An 18,498-nucleotide genomic window follows, 5' to 3' on the forward strand; every position below is an offset into this window, starting at 1 on the left:
CGTCACATATTACATCACTCATGACATGGTCAGTGACATCACTCATGACATCACTGATGACATCTCAAATGACATCACTGATGACATCATCCTTGTGATAGAGTGGCAGACCTCCTCTCACCCTAATATAACCTTTGATACACACATTCAAAAATAGAGACTAAACTTTTCAAAACAATGGACATACCAATACCAGTTACAACAACCTCTTCAGTAATTCTAAGATCCACATACACATCCACTAATTCACCAACAGTCCTATACAGTCACTCATACATGTATTCACTCATCATATGTACTCATACACCTATACATCCTGTTACACAATGCCACTTATCCATAGAGTTACTCACACACATAGTCACTCATGCTAATAAAGAATCAAACATACATTTATTTGCATATACAGTTATACATACACCACCACACTTACTTCTACGGAAACTTACACATACTTAGTCTTTTAAACAATCACTTATAGAAACACATACTTATTCATACAGGAACTCTTTCAATCTCTCACTCTCACATATACTCACTTATATACACCAATAGTCACATATACTAGTTTAAAACATATGTAGTTACTCATAAAGACACTATTGAGACAGTCATTCACTCACTAACACACCCATACACTCACTCATCCACCCATACAGTCCTGCACACATGCTGTCTTCAACACATACAAAGAGTGAGTCACTCATTCATGCACCTATGCACTACGTAATACCCCCACCGAACCATGCAGACACTCAGACTGATACTCAAAAAACCAACTAATAACCTATATAGACACCCATGTAGCTACTCACCAACCCATGCAGCCACTTATACACAAAGTGAGAGACTCATACAGATATTTACATATTTAAACATTACTCACTAAGCCATGTATTCACTATGATACACTTAATCAGTCAGTTACACAATCAATTTTTCTAAAACAAATCATCCATTTAGACACTTATATACCCATTTATTCTTCCATCGACCTTGAGACATACATATATAAAACATATTTAATTTTCAGAAAAACACACATTCACTGGATGATGTCATCAGTGATGTCATTTGAGATGTCATCAGTGATGTCATGAGTGATGTCACTGACCATGTCATGAGTGATGTAATATGTGACGTCATCAGCAGTGCATTGCGGGCGCGCGAGTTATAGTTAGCCGAACTAACTGTAACGGGGGAATTTGAATGGTTTTGTACAAGTGAAAAGTCCAGCTAACTATAACACCCCTGAAACCTATGGTTTTTTCAGTGAATATATATATATATATATATATCCTACCGGCGGTTGCCAGTAGGTAGTTGTATTTAGAACCTAGTTTCCATAGCAAAAACATTTTTTGATTTGCTAATAACTTTGTTGTCGTTTGACGAATCTTCCTGAAATTCTCGAAAAGAAAAGTCTATCCAGGTCAGCTCCTATCCTGGAAGTTTGGGGGAGAGTCATCAAGTGGGGGCTGTTAATTTCTGTTGGAAATTTTGCAACGAGCTACAGCTCGAACTGCTGAACAGAATTACCCCAGATTTGGCAGACAGGTAGAGCTTGGTTCAGAAAGCGACCTTGTTTTAAATGGTGTAAATCTGTTCAGTAGTTTTTGAGAAATTAAAAAAATAAGAGTCAAAAAATCAATTTCCCTTAGGAAACTTTGTGCAAGGCTACAGCCGAAACTACTGAACTGAATTACTTCAAATTTAGCAGAAATGTAGAGCTTGGGTCAGAAAGCGACCTTTTTAAAAATGGTGAAAATCCGATCAGTAGTTGTTGAGAAATTAGAAAAATAAAGGTTTCGATATCTGGGCGGAGCCTACGTCGCCTGCGCGAGCTTCACTGTGATTGGCTGCTAGCACTCCAAACCAGGAAGTGTTGGCAGCCATCTTGTGGCTCGGTAGAAGCGAGTCACCTGAAAACGGAGAAGCAAAGGTATAAAACAAGAGAAGGGGGCAGGGTAGAAAAACCCTGACCCCTAGGTCTGCTCAGGGGGTCCCAAAATGACCCCCAGGGCCCAAATAATCCTTAAAAAATAAATAAAAATCAGCAAACATTCGCGCTGGGGTCGCAGTTCTCGCGTTTCATTTTAATGAGGCCCTTGGGTGGCTAGGTTCCGGGGGTATTTTTGTTAAAAATATTAGCAGGGGCTCGCAGGGTTTGCGGGGATCCGTTGGGGTCCGCGCAGCCCGAGGCTTCACTTATGTTGGGCGGGGGGTTGCGTGGCCCCCCTTTTGGAGCCTTGTATGTGCTTGTAACTTTGGCGTCGTTTGACGAATCTTTATGAAATTATCCAAAAAGTTTCTCCTTTTTTGGATTAGCTCTTATATTAAAAGTTTGGGGTTGAATGGTGTAGGAGGGGCTGAGAAAAAAGAGGGTCCTAAAATGTGTTTTCTCCATCCAGTTTCCATACAAAACTTTCCAGAAGACTAGAGGTGAAACTGCTGAACTGAATTATTCCAAATTTGGCAGGGAGAAAGGCGATGGTTCAGAAAGCACGCTTTTGTTTAAATGGTGTAAATCCATTCAGTAGGTTTTGAGAAATATCAAATTTTACAGATATCAATATTTGAGAATTCTGACATGTGATTGGCTGAGGGGTTACAAGCAGCAGTTTGCGGCTTATTGACTGTGAATGGTTGAAACCAGGAAGTGTTGGCAGCCATTTTGTGATTTACTCCTTCAGCTCGCATCTCTCCATGTAGAAGTCATCGGGTTCGTAGTTTTACCTCTGCGAGGCAACATTGGCATCTGTGTCTGTGTGAGATATGCCTTTCAGGCTGCCTCTACCGACATCACCAGGTCATGGCTATGTCTTAGAAGCCCGTCCGTTGGCTCGGAGCTCTGTGAGTCAGTCTGTCGGCATGACCCTCTAAACTACCCAAAGACTACCCAAACACAACTGCACTGTCATAAACTCTAAAACACTACCCCCAGCACGTTCCCATACACTACCCAAACACCACTGCACTACCGTAAACCCTAAATCTTCCCCCAGCACGACCCACTACCCAAACACCACAGCACTATCCTAAACACTAAAATACTACCCCCAGCAAAACCCCCTACACTACCCAAACCCCACTGCATTGTTGCAAACTCTAAAACACTACCCCTAGCAGAACCCCCTACACTACGGAAACACCACTGCAGTACCCTAAATCCTAAAACACTATCTCAGCCCGACCCCCTGCACTACCCAAACACCAGTAGACTACCCTAAACCCTACAACACTACCCCCAACATGACCCCCTACACTACACAAACACCACTGCACTACCCATAACCCTGAAACACTACCCACAGCACGAACCCCTACACTACACAAACACCACTGCACTACCCTAAACTCTAAAACACTACCCCCAGCATGACCCCCTACACTACCCAAACACTACTGTTCTACCCTAAACCCTAAAAGACTACCCTAGCATGACCCCTACAGTAGACAAACACCACTGCAGTACCATAAACACAAACACTACTCCGAGGACGAACCCCTACACTATACAAACACCATTGCCCTACCCTAAACCCTAAAACGATACTCCCAGCATGACCCCTTACACTACCCAAACACCACTGCATTTTCGTAAACTCTAAAACACTTCCTCCAGCATGATTCTTACACTACCCAAACACCACTGCACTACCTTAAACCCTAAAACGCTACCCCCAGCATGAACCCCCACACAGTACACAAATACCACTTCACTACCCTAAATCCTAAAAGAGTAGTCACTGCATAACTTCCCACACTACACAAACACCACTGTGCTACCCTAAATCCTAAAACACTACTCACAGTACGAACCTCCTACAGTACACAAACACCACTGCACTACCCTAAACATTAAAACACTAGTCCCAGCATGGCCCCTTACACTACCCGTACAACACTGCATTTTTGTAAACTCTAAAATACTACCTCCAGCACGATCCTTACATTACCCAAACACCAGTGCACTACCTTAAACCCTAAAATGATACCCCCAGCATGAACCGCCAAACAGCATACAAACACCACTGCACTGCTGTAAATCCTAAAACAGTACTCGCTGCATGACTTCCCACACTACAGAAACACCACTGAACTACCATAAAACCCTAAAACGCTACCTCCAGCACGAACCCTCTACAGTACACAAACACCACTGTACTACCCTAAAGCATAAAATACTACCCCCGGCACAACCCCCTACACTACCCAAACACCACTGTACTACCCTAAAGCATAAAACAGTAGCAGTCCGTCGGCTTGCAGCTGTGCGTCTGCGAGCCGTCGTGTCCCTAGCTGTGCATGTGCGAGTCAGTCCGTTAGGTGATACGTGTGTCTTTGCTAACAGGGCCGTTGGCCCGTTGGTGTCCCTTTGCAAGTTAGACCAGAGCTCTCCCTCTGCGAACCGGTGAGTAGACAAAATATCGGAAATGTAATATCGATATACAGAAATATCGAAGTCAAAATATCGATGGAACAATATATCTCTGTCAACAATATCGATGTAAAAAATGTCGAGATTGTGATGTGTAGTAAAATATCGAGGTATAGTATATCGAAAGACATAATATCGTGTAGTAAAAATATCGAAAAAGTATAGTATTAAGTTACTTTGTGATTTGTAAAAAATTATTGTTTAGAAGTGTCAGCAAATGTTTATTTAAGTGTATTAAAAATAACAATTTTGTTTCTATTAATATAATTTTTTAAATTTTGATATATAATTTTAGGAGCGGGATGTTGGGTTTATAGGGGATAAGGGTGGGGAGTGTTTTAAAAAAATATATTTGAAATAAAATATTTTAATAAATTTTTGTAGAATTTAAATTTAAATTTTGAACAAAATTCAATTATTTAAAATTTAATTATGAAAAAAAAATTTTTTAGTGTGATGTTGTGTATATAGGGGTTAAGGGTGGGGAGTATTTTGGAAATAAATATTATATTTAATATTTTAGGATATAATTATTGAAATATTATTAATATAATTTTTTTAATTTGGATATATAATTTTAGGAGCGGGATGTTGGGTTTATAGGGGATAAGGGTGGGGAGTGTTTTAAAAATATATATTAGAAATAAAATATTTTAATAAATATTTGTATAATTTGAATTTAAATTTTGAACAAAATAGTAATATTTAAATTTTAATAATGAAAAAAAATATTGTTAGTGGGATGTTGTGTATATAGGGGTTAAGGGTGGGGAGTGTTTTGGAAATAAATATTAAATTTAATATTTTAGGATATAAATTTAGAAATATTATATTTAAAAAAAATTAAAAAAATTCAAATGTGTTTTTAAATTTTAAATGTGGAAATTGTAATAATAAAATAAATGTAATCAGTGGGATTTTGGGGTTATAGGGGATAAGGGTGGGGAGTGTATTAGATATATATTTAATATTTAATATTTAATTAAAAAAAAAATTTCAAATTTGGTATGAAAATTAAAAATTAAAAATTTTAGTAATAAAATGTAATAATTTATGATATAAATTTTGAAATATTATATTTAGAAATAAAAACATTTCAAATTAGTTTTAAAATTTTAAATGTGAAAATTGTAATAAGAAAATAAATGTAATATGTGGGATTTTGGCGTTAAAGGGGATAAGGGTGGGGAGTGTTTTAGATATATATTTATTATTTAATATTGAATTCAAAAAAATTTAAATTTAAATTTTTGTATTAAAATTTACAATTAAACATTTTACTAATAAAATACATTTAATAAGTGGGATTTTGGGGTTATAGGGGATAAGGGTGGGGAGTGTTTTTGAGAAATATTTAATATTTTATAAAAAAAAAATGATATTTAATTTTTGGGTTTAAAAATTAAAATTAAATAAATTACTAATACAATAAATTTCATAAGTGGGAATTGGGGGTTATAGGGGATAAGGGTGGGGAGTGCTTTCAAAATATATGTAATATTTTATTTTTGAAAAATATAATGCAAAGTTCTAATTTCTTAATAAAAGTTAATTTTAATCTTTTTAATAATAAAATAAATTTCATAAGTGGTATTTTGGGGTTATAGGGGATAAGGGTGGGGAGTGTTTTATAAATATATAAAAATTTTATTATTCATAAAAAATTATTTCCATTTAGAAATGTTATTTTAATTAACATTTAACAATTTTAAGAAGATAATTCATTTAATAAGAGTGATGTAGGATTTATAGGGGATAAGGGTGGGTAGTGTTTACAAATTAGTAATTGTTTGAAAAAATCTAACATATATAGTAATCCTAATTCAATATAGATTGGAGTGGGAATAGTGAATTATTTGTGGTCACTGTCCAGCACCTACTGTAATTTTTTATAGACTGGAGTGGGAATAGTAAATTATTTATGGTCACTGTCCAGCACCTACTCTAATTTATTATAGACTGGAGTGGGAATAGTAAATTATTTATGGTCAGTGTCCAGCACATACTCTAATTTATTGTAGACTGGAGTGGGAATAGTAAATTTTTTATGGTTAGTGTCCAGCACCTACTCTAATTTATTATAGACTGGAGTGGGAATAGTAAATTATTTATGGTCAGTGTCCAGCACATACTCTAATTTATTATAGACTGGAGTGGGAATAGTAAATTAGTTATGGTCAGTGTACAGCACCTACTCTAATTTATTATAGACTGGAGTGGGAATCGTAAATTAGTTATGGTTAGTGTCCAGCACCTACTCTAATTTATTATAGACTGGAGTGGGAATAGTAAATTATTTATGGTCACTGTCCAGCACCTACTGTAATTTTTTATAGACTGGAGTGGGAATAGTAAATTATTTATGGTCACTGTCCAGCACCTACTCTAATTTATTATAGACTGGAGTGGGAATAGTAAATTATTTATGGTCACTGTCCAGCACCTACTGTAATTTTTTATAGACTGGAGTGGGAATAGTAAATTATTTATGGTCACTGTCCAGCACCTACTCTAATTTATTATAGACTGGAGTGGGAATAGTAAATTAGTTATGGTCACTGTCCAGCACCTACTGTAATTTTTTATAGACTGGAGTGGGAATAGTAAATTATTTATGGTCACTGTCCAGCACCTACTGTAATTTTTTATAGACTGGAGTGGGAATAGTAAATTATTTATGGTCACTGTCCAGCACCTACTCAAATTTATTATAGACTGGAGTGGGAATATGAAATTATTTATGGTCAGTGTCCAGCACCTACTCTAATTTATTATAGACTGGAGTGGGAATAGTAAATTATTTATGGTCAGTGTCCAGCACATACTCTAATTTATTGTAGACTGGAGTGGGAATAGTAAATTTTTTATGGTTAGTGTTCAGCACCTACTCTAATTCATTATAGACTGGAGTGGGAATAGTAAATTATTTATGGTCAGTGTCCAGCACCTACTCTAATTTATTATAGATTGGAGTGGGAATAGTAAATTAGTTATGGTCAGTGTCCAGCACCTACTCTAATTTATTATAGACTGGAGTGGGAATAGTAAATTAGTTATGGTTAGTGTCCTGCACCTACTCTAATTTATTATAGACTGGAGTGGGAATAGTAAATTAGTTATGGTCACTGTCCAGCACCTACTCTAATTTATTATAGAGTGGAGTGGGAATAGTAAATTATTTATGGTCACTGTCCAGCACCTACTGTAATTTTTTATAGACTGGAGTGGGAATAGTAAATTATTTATGGTCACTGTCCAGCACCTACTCTAATTTATTATAGACTGGAGTGGGAATAGTAAATTAGTTATGGTCAGTGTCCAGCACCTACTCTAATTTATTATAGACTGGAGTGGGAATAGTAAATTATTTATGGTCACTGTCCAGCACCTACTCTAATTTTTTATAGACTGGAGTGGGAATAGTAAATTATTTATGGTCAGTGTCCAGCACATACTCTAATTTATTATAGACTGGAGTGGGAATAGTAAATATTTTATGGTTAGTGTCCAGCACCTACTCTATTTTATTATAGACTGGAGTGGGAATAGTAAATTATTGATGGTCACTGTCCAGCACCTACTCTAATTTTTTATAGACTGGAGTGGGAATAGTAAATTATTTATGGTCACTGTCCAGCACCTACTCTAATTTATTATAGACTGGAGTGGGAATAGTAAATTATTTATGGTTAGTGTCCAGCACCTACTCTAATTTATTATAGACTGGAGTGGGAATAGTAAATTATTTATGGTCACTGTCCAGCACCTACTCTAATTTTTTATATACTGGAGTGGGAATAGTAAATTATTTATGGTTAGTGTCCAGCACCGACTCTAATTTATTATAGACTGGAGTGGGAATAGTAAATTATTTATGGTCAGTGTCAAGCATCTACTTTTATTTATTATAGAGTGGAGTGGGAATAGTAAATTGTTTATGGTCAGTGTCCAGCAACTACTCTAATCTGTCTGGTATTTAATTTAATTAAATTACATTGATATAGTAGTTATAAAAATATATTTAAGTGAATATTATTTGTATTGTATTTTTATATATTGGATTTGTAGTAATTAATTCTATATTTATAGTTTAGGATAATATATACATGTAACCTTTTAATTTGATATGTTTGGAATATTTAATATTATTATTAGGAAAAATATATGAATATTTTGTATTGGAATAATGGGTAATGGTATTCTGTAATTTTATAATATTGATTGATTTGTAATTTTTTATAAAATAATTATTCTATATGTTAAATATTCATAATAGAAGATTAATATTAATAATCAGAGAAACACAATTCATAAGACAAGAACATGGTTTTTATTGTAGTTTTTTAAATTTGTTATTGTTTATTCATTTGAGTAACATCATTCAGAAATAGCATTATTTACATTGTAATTACATTCAAACATATTGAATATAGGTCAGAACAAATTTTATGTACATTAAGTATATTTTCAAACATTTTTAAGTAAATTATAAAGATTATTAATAATGTTGTACAATGTAGTGTTTTAAATTAAAATTAACATAGCAATAGGTTTTGTAAATCTTTATACAAAACTTTTAACAAATATTTTCATATATCAACATTTTAATATTTGTAGTACAAACATGTTATACCTTTTTTATTAATATTAATATGTAAAATATTAATATTAATTATTTTTACAATGTTTTGGAATAAACATCTTTTTAACATAAATAAAATTTTAGCATTCATGCAAAAAAAATTTAACAATTTTTCATACATTGTTCTGTAGTATTATCTTTTTAGAAATTATAATAATAAATATTTTAAATTTTAAAATATTTATTTATATAATTTTACAAATTAGGAACATTTGTTGACAATTTGTAGGTAAATTAAAAAAATAGGTATATTTTTGCTAAATAATATAAAATATTTGTGTGTGAATTTACTGTTTTACCTGATTTATTTAGGGCTTTTTAGTATAGTTAAATGTTTTATTATGTTTTGGACACTCTATTTTGTAACCGGGTAATGTTGTTTTGGGTCATTTGGTTTGAAGGGAAGCTCGCGGTTGGGAGTTACTTCGCGTCGTGAAAGGTAAGGTTTGTTTTATGTGTTTTAGATGGTTTTAAATTTACTTTTGAGCCTAGTTAGATAATGTTTAGTGTAGCTGTACATATATTAGTTATATTTGGAAATGTTATGTGTTAGAGTTGCGTGTTGTGTTTTTACGTGTTTTTAACTATGTGTAGGCATGTTTCGAAAGTTAGGTTTAAGGTGTTTAATGTATATTTAGAAGTGTTTTAAATCTAGTATTATTGTTAGTACGTGTTTATGTGTTGTTTTATGTGGGTGGGAATGTCAGTTGCTTTGTTTTTACTATTTCTTTTCTAGGTTATTCGTTTCGGATGGACTCATTTTTTTTTTTAAAGAAGTGTGTGTTCGTTTTATTGAACAATATGGTTTTTACACTACTTTAAATGTTTCGGTTTTCATGGATCGTTTTTTAATATTTTTAGCTATTTTCGGGTTTTTCATGGATTTTCGAAGGATATTTGGTGAATGGCTTATGGATTTAATCGCCAGTTGTATTTTTGCATTTTTTTTTGGGAACCTTTTTTTTTATGTTTGGATTGTGTAAGCCGGAAATTGATTTTTCAGACTTTGGAATAAACGTGGTAAGTTAATTTATTATTATTTCTTGTGGGTGGGTATTGTTTAATATTATTGTTCTTTTTTATTTTATTACAAATATTATTAATGTGTGTTAATATATTTTTGACAATATGTATAAATATGTTACACACAGTAATTATTTTTGTAATAAGATACATATATTTTATGTGTTTGATATTATTGAAAATGGGTAATTAGTCATTTATTTGTATTTGTACTTTAAAGAAGTGTTTTAGCTATGATGTTTAGGTATTCTAGGCCTTTGGTAGTAGGGTACAATTTTACTTGTTGCTCTAGATATTTATACATTTGTTTAGTTTGTTTTGAGGTTTTTGGAGTTAGCTGAGTTATGGATTGTTCCATTCGGAACTCTTGATAACTCTGTTCTTTTTGTAGGCATGATATAAATCTTTCTAGTGTTGGTTTTGTTCTGCCTGTTGATTGTAGGAAGGCGTTATGCCATCCTTCAACTGCGTTATTAGTTTTGGATTCTCCATTTAAGGTGCTTCTGTATACGTTCCACCAGGGAATTAAGAATTTAGGGTTTCTTCTGTGGCCAGATCTATGTAGTCTGCCGACCCATGTATCTTCGAAATAGTCCAATAGTGAACTTAGTTTTTCTTCATTTTGTTTGTAGAAGGCGCTGTCTATTAAAATGTTGTAATGTTCTGTTACGTCTGTGTCAGGTACATAAGCTAGTGCTATCAGTTTTTTTATTTGATATGCAAAAGATGAATTAGTTGCATATTCAATGCTTAGGGCTGATTTTTGCATGTGTCTCCATAGGCATTGATTAAAATGATAGTAACAGCCTTGTATGGAGGTATGGGGGTGTGTTTTTAATATAGAATTAATCATTGCATGTTCAAAATCTAGGATTATTTTTTGTGGGGAAAAGTCATTTGTTTTTTGTTTTATTATATTTAATAGTTCAGTGTATGTGGAGTTATGTTTGTTTGGTAATAATGTGTAAATTAATGGTATATTGCAATTGTGATATATGACATGTATTGTATATAGTTGGAAAAATGGTTTGGGACATATGGTAAAAGTCCCATCCATCATCCAGTTATGTGATTCTTGTAGTTTACAGAGATTATTAGCTGTTCCAAATATTATTATTCTTTTGTCATTGTTTTTATTATCAAAAATGACAAATGGTTCTTTGTTTAAAGTTATACTTTGTTCTGGACTTAGAATAACTTCACTGTATGTGTGAGGAATTGGGGTTGAAGTAGTAGTGGTTTTTTTAGTACGTGCAATAGTTCTTTTGAGTGAAGTTACAGATGGCATTTGTGTAGTAGCAGTTTTAGGAATTTTGGGAAGCTGCTCTTTTAAAATTACACTGGTAGGTTTTTGAGAACTTGTGCTAGCTTCCTTTATAGTTTCTAAAGCAGATCTGACTTCGATTTCAGTAATGTTTGGTGGGTGGTTATGTTCTCTAGTGTATAGTACTGTTGTTTGTCGTGTTGTAGCACGCCCATAGCACTTATTAGAGTAGTATTTAGTGCATTTCCAGTTAACTTTTAAACCATACACTTTTTCCTGTGTGTAAGTGTACCCCATATAGCATAGTAACATTTTTCCCTTCTGGCTTGTTATGAATTCAGCTCCTTCAGTCATTTTGATGTTGTTTTATCTATGAAAAATATATATTATAGTTATTATATATGATGTTATATTAATTTTCAGTAGAAAAAAACAAGATTTAGTTACTATATACTTACAAAGTTGGTTTTGATGTGTTTGAGTAGAATGCTCCTGATTCTTTATTTGTGGGATTTTCCTCTAGTATTTTCTTTGTCTGGAAAAGAAAAGGAAATGTGTTGTAATAATTGTTTCTATATTTTTATAGGGAATGGTTAGAGGATTTGCAATTGGGATTTAATTAGGGTGGTATTTTAATCTATTAGTTGATTTTTGGTTGTGAAATACTTACTTTTTAGTTGTATCTTTTTTGGTGCTGTTCTGTATTTTCTTAGTTTCTTTTGGAGTTTCCTGTAGTGAAAACATGAAATAGAAAGAAGACATTAATTTATTTATAGTGTATGTATATTGTAATTACAATTTATTCTATTTGAGTCTTTATGAGAATAATATAGTTAACTTACTTTTGATAGTTTTAAACATTTCCTGTATGTTGATTTTCTTATATCTGTAGTTGCAATCCAGTCTATTTTCCTCTTCATTCAATTTCGTTTTTTTGGTTTTGGACTGTGAATGAAGTTGAACTTCTTTTTATAGTGCTTTGGATGTTGTAATATGTGTTTTATTGGTCAGTTTGAATTCGGAGTGTTTTTATTGGTTAGTTCGATTTTTTTTTTTTTTTTTCTGGTAGTTAGTTTCCTAATAAGGAAAACGCTAATTAGTGGTTTTGTGGTGTATTATTCTATATGTATTTTTCTAAACATTATATTATGTATTGGATGCATGAATTGATAAAGTATAATTTAATAATATAGTTGTTTAATGTAGGAATGTTGTTAATAATGTTTTAGTAAAGAGTTAATTATTTAAATCCATTTTTAAATGTAGTAAATATATAATTGTTTAATAAGAATTTTGTGTAGAGATAAAAGACATTATTTGGTGTTTATGTAGTTTGATTTTAGGTTTTCATTAAATGTTATATAGACGATATTAGTAAAATGGAGATATTTTAGTGGTCGATATTTTAGTTTACGATATTTTGTTATGAAGTATATGTATATTATTGAGCATCGATATTTTAGGATTTCGATATTTGTGTTGCCGATATTTTGTGTACCTATATTTCTGTAGTTCGAAATTGTGTGTTCGATATTTTTGTAATGTTTTAAATAAGTATATGATGTCGATAATAATGTGATCGATTATTTTGTATCGATATATTTGTAGGTCGATTTTTAGTCTTTCGATATTGTGTCAGTGATTCCTGCGAACCAGCACGCTGGTGTACGTTTGCAAGCCGACGGCCCGTAGCTCACACTGTGCGAGCGAGCTGATCCCACGGGCCGCAGGTGTCCCTCTGCGAGGCTGCTCAACGGCCCGCAGGTCTCCCTGTGCTAGCCGGATCGCAGCTGTCTCTCTGCGAACCGATACTGGGAATATAAGGCGGCTCTAAAAAGAGCCCTTATGTTTATTAGTAAGATCTACATATAAGTGCGGATGCACAGCTTCAGGTTATTCAGAAAAACTCAATTTCCCTGATCTATGAAGTGTACTTCATCACTTCTGTAGATATTAGCCATATCAAAACGTATGTTGTTGTTGTAGATCGACCTCATTCTATGGTCTCTGAGGTATGCAACTGACTAATTCTAGATATGGAAGTCTGCGCACTCCTCAATTTTTCACACAATAATCACTAAATAATACAATTCACTCGAGAATGCGTGCAACCCAGTGAAAAGGTAGTCAACCTAATTACTAGAACAAATGTTTCTGGTGGAAAACCACCAGTTAACTGGATGCACTTCTGAAAAATCTGTATATAAGTTACACTTTGAACTGCAAAAAAGAATTACAATTTATTTGTTATATTGAGACTTAGTTTTTGTATCTATGATGTACTAATGATGAATCAGATATTATACATTGTTCTAAACAACTACTGTCTGAAGTGTAAATCATTACTTCATTACTTCATCTATAAATAACACAAATTCTGATATTTGATAATGAACACAAGTGTCTGATTAACAATTGAAGAATACTTCAAGGTTGCTCAGCTATGCCCAATGCATTTCGGGATTAACAAAATCCCATCTTCAGGGGCCACTGAAAACATTAAAGAAAAGACATGAGAAATTCGTTGTTAGATTTGTCCACTGACAATAAACATTTTCAGCACTTTATATTTTCGGCATTGCCTTAGGTAATTTGCATAAAGGGACCTTGTCACCATCATTGTACATTGATAGACGATGTATCCAAAATTTTTTTACTGTTAGTGGACAAATCTAACAATGGATTTCTCATGTCTTTTCTTTAATGTTTTCAGTGGCCCCTGAAGAAGGGATTTTGTTAATCCCGAAATGCATTGGGCATAGCTGGGCAACCTTGAAGTATTCTTCAATTGTTAATCAGACACTTGTGTTCATCATCAAGTATCAGAATTTGTGTTATTTATAAATGTAGTAATGAAGTAATGATTTACACTTCAGACAGTTGTTGATTAGAACAATGTATAATATCTGATTCATCATTAGTACATCATAGATAAAAAAACTATGTCTCAATATAACGAATAAATTGTAATTATTTTTTGCAGTTCAAAGTGTAACTTATATACAGTATTGCCAGCAGTGCATCCAGTATACTGGTGGTTTTCCACCAGAAAAATGTGTTCTAGTAATTAGGTTGGCTACCTTTTCACCGGGTTGCATGCATTCTCGAGTGAATTGTATTATTTAGTGATTATTGTGTGAAAAATTGAGGAGTGCGCAGACTTCCATATCTAGAATTAGTCAGTTGCCTCATTCAGTCAGCAGCACCCACATATAAAAAATTCCCAAAATGTCATTTGAAAGCATTTCTAATCTAACAGATAATAGAGCAGACACACTTACCTATTCAGCAACACAAGTCAATGACATATACGCTCTAACACAGGATGCACCATCCTTCAATGTCCAGGCAGGTTCTATCTCGCAACAGATTCGTCAATTAGAATTCATCACACGCAGTGCTTTGAGTCAGCGTTTACACGCATCAACACTGATCCAATATCATAAGGTTCAGCGTATTCCACGAGGATTACGTTTACCCATAAAACCATTGCTGTATAAATTTCAGTTCAACAAAGTTTTTATGGAAAAGTGGCAAGCGGTGCTTAATAAATGCTCACTAGATTTGATTTTATTATTAATAGAAGAACTATCCAGGACCACCAGAGAACTTGAGGAGGAAGTGGATACAATCAAATCAGATTTATCAACCAGATGTGATGCAGATTATTGGAAATTAACACTGGATGATCTCAACAACAAATTGGACGCGTATGGTAAGGAAGTACAAGAGAGAAAATTGAGAACATTTCGCCGTGACACAATAGACTACAAGCTCAATGAGGGTGTACACTTGGGCAGAGGTGTACGCCCGCAGACGACCTTATCAAAAACCCAATACTTCCTCACAAGAATCAGTAGTTTCAGATCAAGAACTCGAACCATCAAGAGCACCAGGGATATTACAAGAAGAAACAGCAGGGTCAAGTGCACAATCAAGTGGAGCTGAAGCCTCTTCTCAACCTAAGTCTTTTTTAGGGAGCAGTTCAACTATAGGACGACCACCAGAACCAAAAAAACAAGGAGGAGCAAAAGAAAAAGAAGCAGAAGCACGCAGCCTGAGGAGCAAAGGCAAAGTCTCGTCATAAATATACCTTCGGTTGAATTGTCATCAGCCCAACAACGGGTACTCAATAAAGGCGCATCTTTCGTCCATACGCATCACACGAACTCTTTGGAGCTTGAGGTCTCCACCTTCAAATTCATGAGAAATTTACGACTCAAGCATTTTTTCACCAATGTAGTTCCCTCACAAGAATCTGTAGAAATGAGAAGCAGTGATCAGAAATCGGAGCTGCGAATTTTCAAGCCTAAAAGTTCCTTCATGGCACCAATGTCAAATAAACTTTTGGATTCCTTTGAAACACTGATTCGAAATTATTTTGCTAAACTCAATTTACGACCGAGGGTTCAAACTAATCTCAAAAAACACGAAATCAGCATCATTAAACATCTAGCAAAGGATCAGAGACTCACATTTCAGATGGCAGATAAAGGGGGAGCATTAGTTATCATGGACAAAGGATTTTACGAATAAAAAGTACTTCAACATTTACAAGACACCATAACTTACATTAAGTTGGATCAAGATCCAACATTCATGATCATGAAAACTCTCAATCAAAACTTGGATCATGCAGAACAAATGTCATGGATCACAGCAAATACACACAGTTTCCTCAACGTCATACACCCAAGGAGACCAAAGTTGTATATGTTGCCAAAAGTACATAAAAATCTCAAAGATCCGCCATTTTGTCCGATAGTTTCAGGCTGTTATTCTATTTTTACACCAGCTGGTCAATTTGTTTTCTTTTTTCTGCAGAAATTTGTGCAGACATGGAGAAGCTACGTCAAAGACACCACGCATTTTCTAAAATTAGTTGAAGAAGCTAGTGACCATTGCTCTCACAAATGGATTCTTTGTACTATCGATGTGACATCATTGTACACTTCAATACCTCTGAAAGAAGGAATAGAAGCATGTGAATGGGCACTATTCCAATTACCAGATATTGGAGTCAATAAAGTTTAAATTTTGGAATTATTAACATTCTGTTTACAACACAGTTACCTCCAATGGAGGGAAGATTACTATCTACAAACTAGCGGTACCTCTATGGGGTTTTCAGGGGCTCCATCGTATGCGAATACGTTCATGTCCAAGTTTGAATTTGATTACATTTTTTCTGAAGAATTATGGAGTACTAATCTGGCGTTTTACGTCAGATTCATAGATGACATATTTCTCATTTGGAAGAACGCGAAAGAATCTTTGAAATCACAAATCAATTAGTTAAATTCCAAAAATGCATGGATTAAATTTACCTACAACATTAGTGAAGACAGTTTACCATTTCTGGATGTTTTAATAACCAAGAAACATAATGGATTCCAAACATCAGTGTACACTAAATCAACGGATCACAATAATCTTTTGTTATTCTCCAGTTTTCATTGTCCTTCTTTACTACAAAGTCTTCCACACTCACAGACGCTTTGAATCAAGAGAATAGTATCTGACAAGGCAAAGCTAGACTCTGCTTTGGCCGAACAATGTGTCAAATTCAAACAGCATGGATATCCTCAAAGCACATTGGATAGAGCACTGACAAAGACACAATTACAGGAACGTAAAGAACTACTAGCTACTAAATCTAAAATGAATCAAAGTCGACATGTTTTTGTGTCCAAATTCTCAACTAATCATACACCATTAGAAAAATCCTAAGGTCAAGATGGGAATTGCTGAAACATGAGCCAGATTTCAATGGATTATTCCGTGAAGAGCCTTTGTTTGCATACACACGCAGTAAAAATGTCAAGGAAATGTTATCAGAATCTAAAGTCTCAGAACACGCAAGGTATACAGGGATGCGTAAATGTTTCAACTGCGTTAATTGTAATAATGTTATAACAGGGAATAGCATTAATCACCCACACTCAGGGAAACCTATTACACTGAGGTACAATGGAGATTGTAACTCCAGTAATGTAATATACACCATAAAAGTCCTTGTGGGCTCCTCTATGTGGGGAAAACTACACACAAAGTTAAGGTACGAATTACAGAACATAAGAGTACCATACGCACAAAAAGTATCAAATCACACTTCGTGTCACATTGGACAGAACGTCAACATACAAATGCAAAATTGAGATACATGATTCTAAAAATACCAGTTTTCAAATTAGGTGCAGACAATGCCAGATTTCTAGGTCAAAGAGAAGTGTGGTGGACAACATTTTTGCAGACATTAATGCCAAGTGGCCTTAATGATAACATTGAAATGCAATGCTTCCTATGAAACAATTGATAATGTATTAAAACTCATCATGTACTCTGCTTAGATTGTGAATGCATTTACTTATGGCGATTCACACTGTCTTTGATGGAGGACACGTATGTTTAATATATTAGTACAGCACGTTCTATTCTCTTTCGACATCACCACTGAGACACAGATAATTTCTCAGCACCTTTAACAAATCGGTATTTTTACACTATCACACGTTCCATTCACTGCAATCTCTGATTTTCACTGTTTGGGATGGAGGTCATTTCTTGTGTACATTCCATTTTCTTCTCGGTCATCATCATTGATAAATTGAAATTCATTCAGCACCACTCCATATCGGCGAATTATACACTAGCACACTCACATTTCCACTTCAATTATTTCTATGGGCTTCATCTATATTTCATTTACACAACTTTTTATTGATATTACGTCAGCACTGGCACCCTTTTTAAATTCAGGCAAGCTTATTCAGCAGCAACATAAATCTTTTTACACATTATGTACGGTTAACCACAATGGTTATTATACGACATAAATCTACATTTCAAGTAGGCCTGGGCAAAATTTCCGTTCCGTTCGCGGAATTTGCGATAATTTGGCATTTCCGCGTTCCGCGGAGAGCGCGGAAATGTCAAAATTTCCGCATTCCGCAGCTTTGCGATAATTTGGTTCTTGCTCGCGCTGTAAAATAATACATTCTCGCGCGCGCGCGATCGCCTTTCCTGAATCCCCGCGTTCGCCGACAAGTTTTCCCGATCCGGTCGCGTTCTCCATGAGATGTTGTATTGTTTTAGCCATTTGCGCTGTCTCGCGACAGTTCGCGTCCG

The sequence above is a fragment of the Triturus cristatus genome, chromosome 9 (assembly GCF_964204655.1).
Source record: "Triturus cristatus chromosome 9, aTriCri1.1, whole genome shotgun sequence".
In the NCBI taxonomy this organism is placed as follows: Eukaryota; Metazoa; Chordata; class Amphibia; order Caudata; family Salamandridae; genus Triturus; species Triturus cristatus.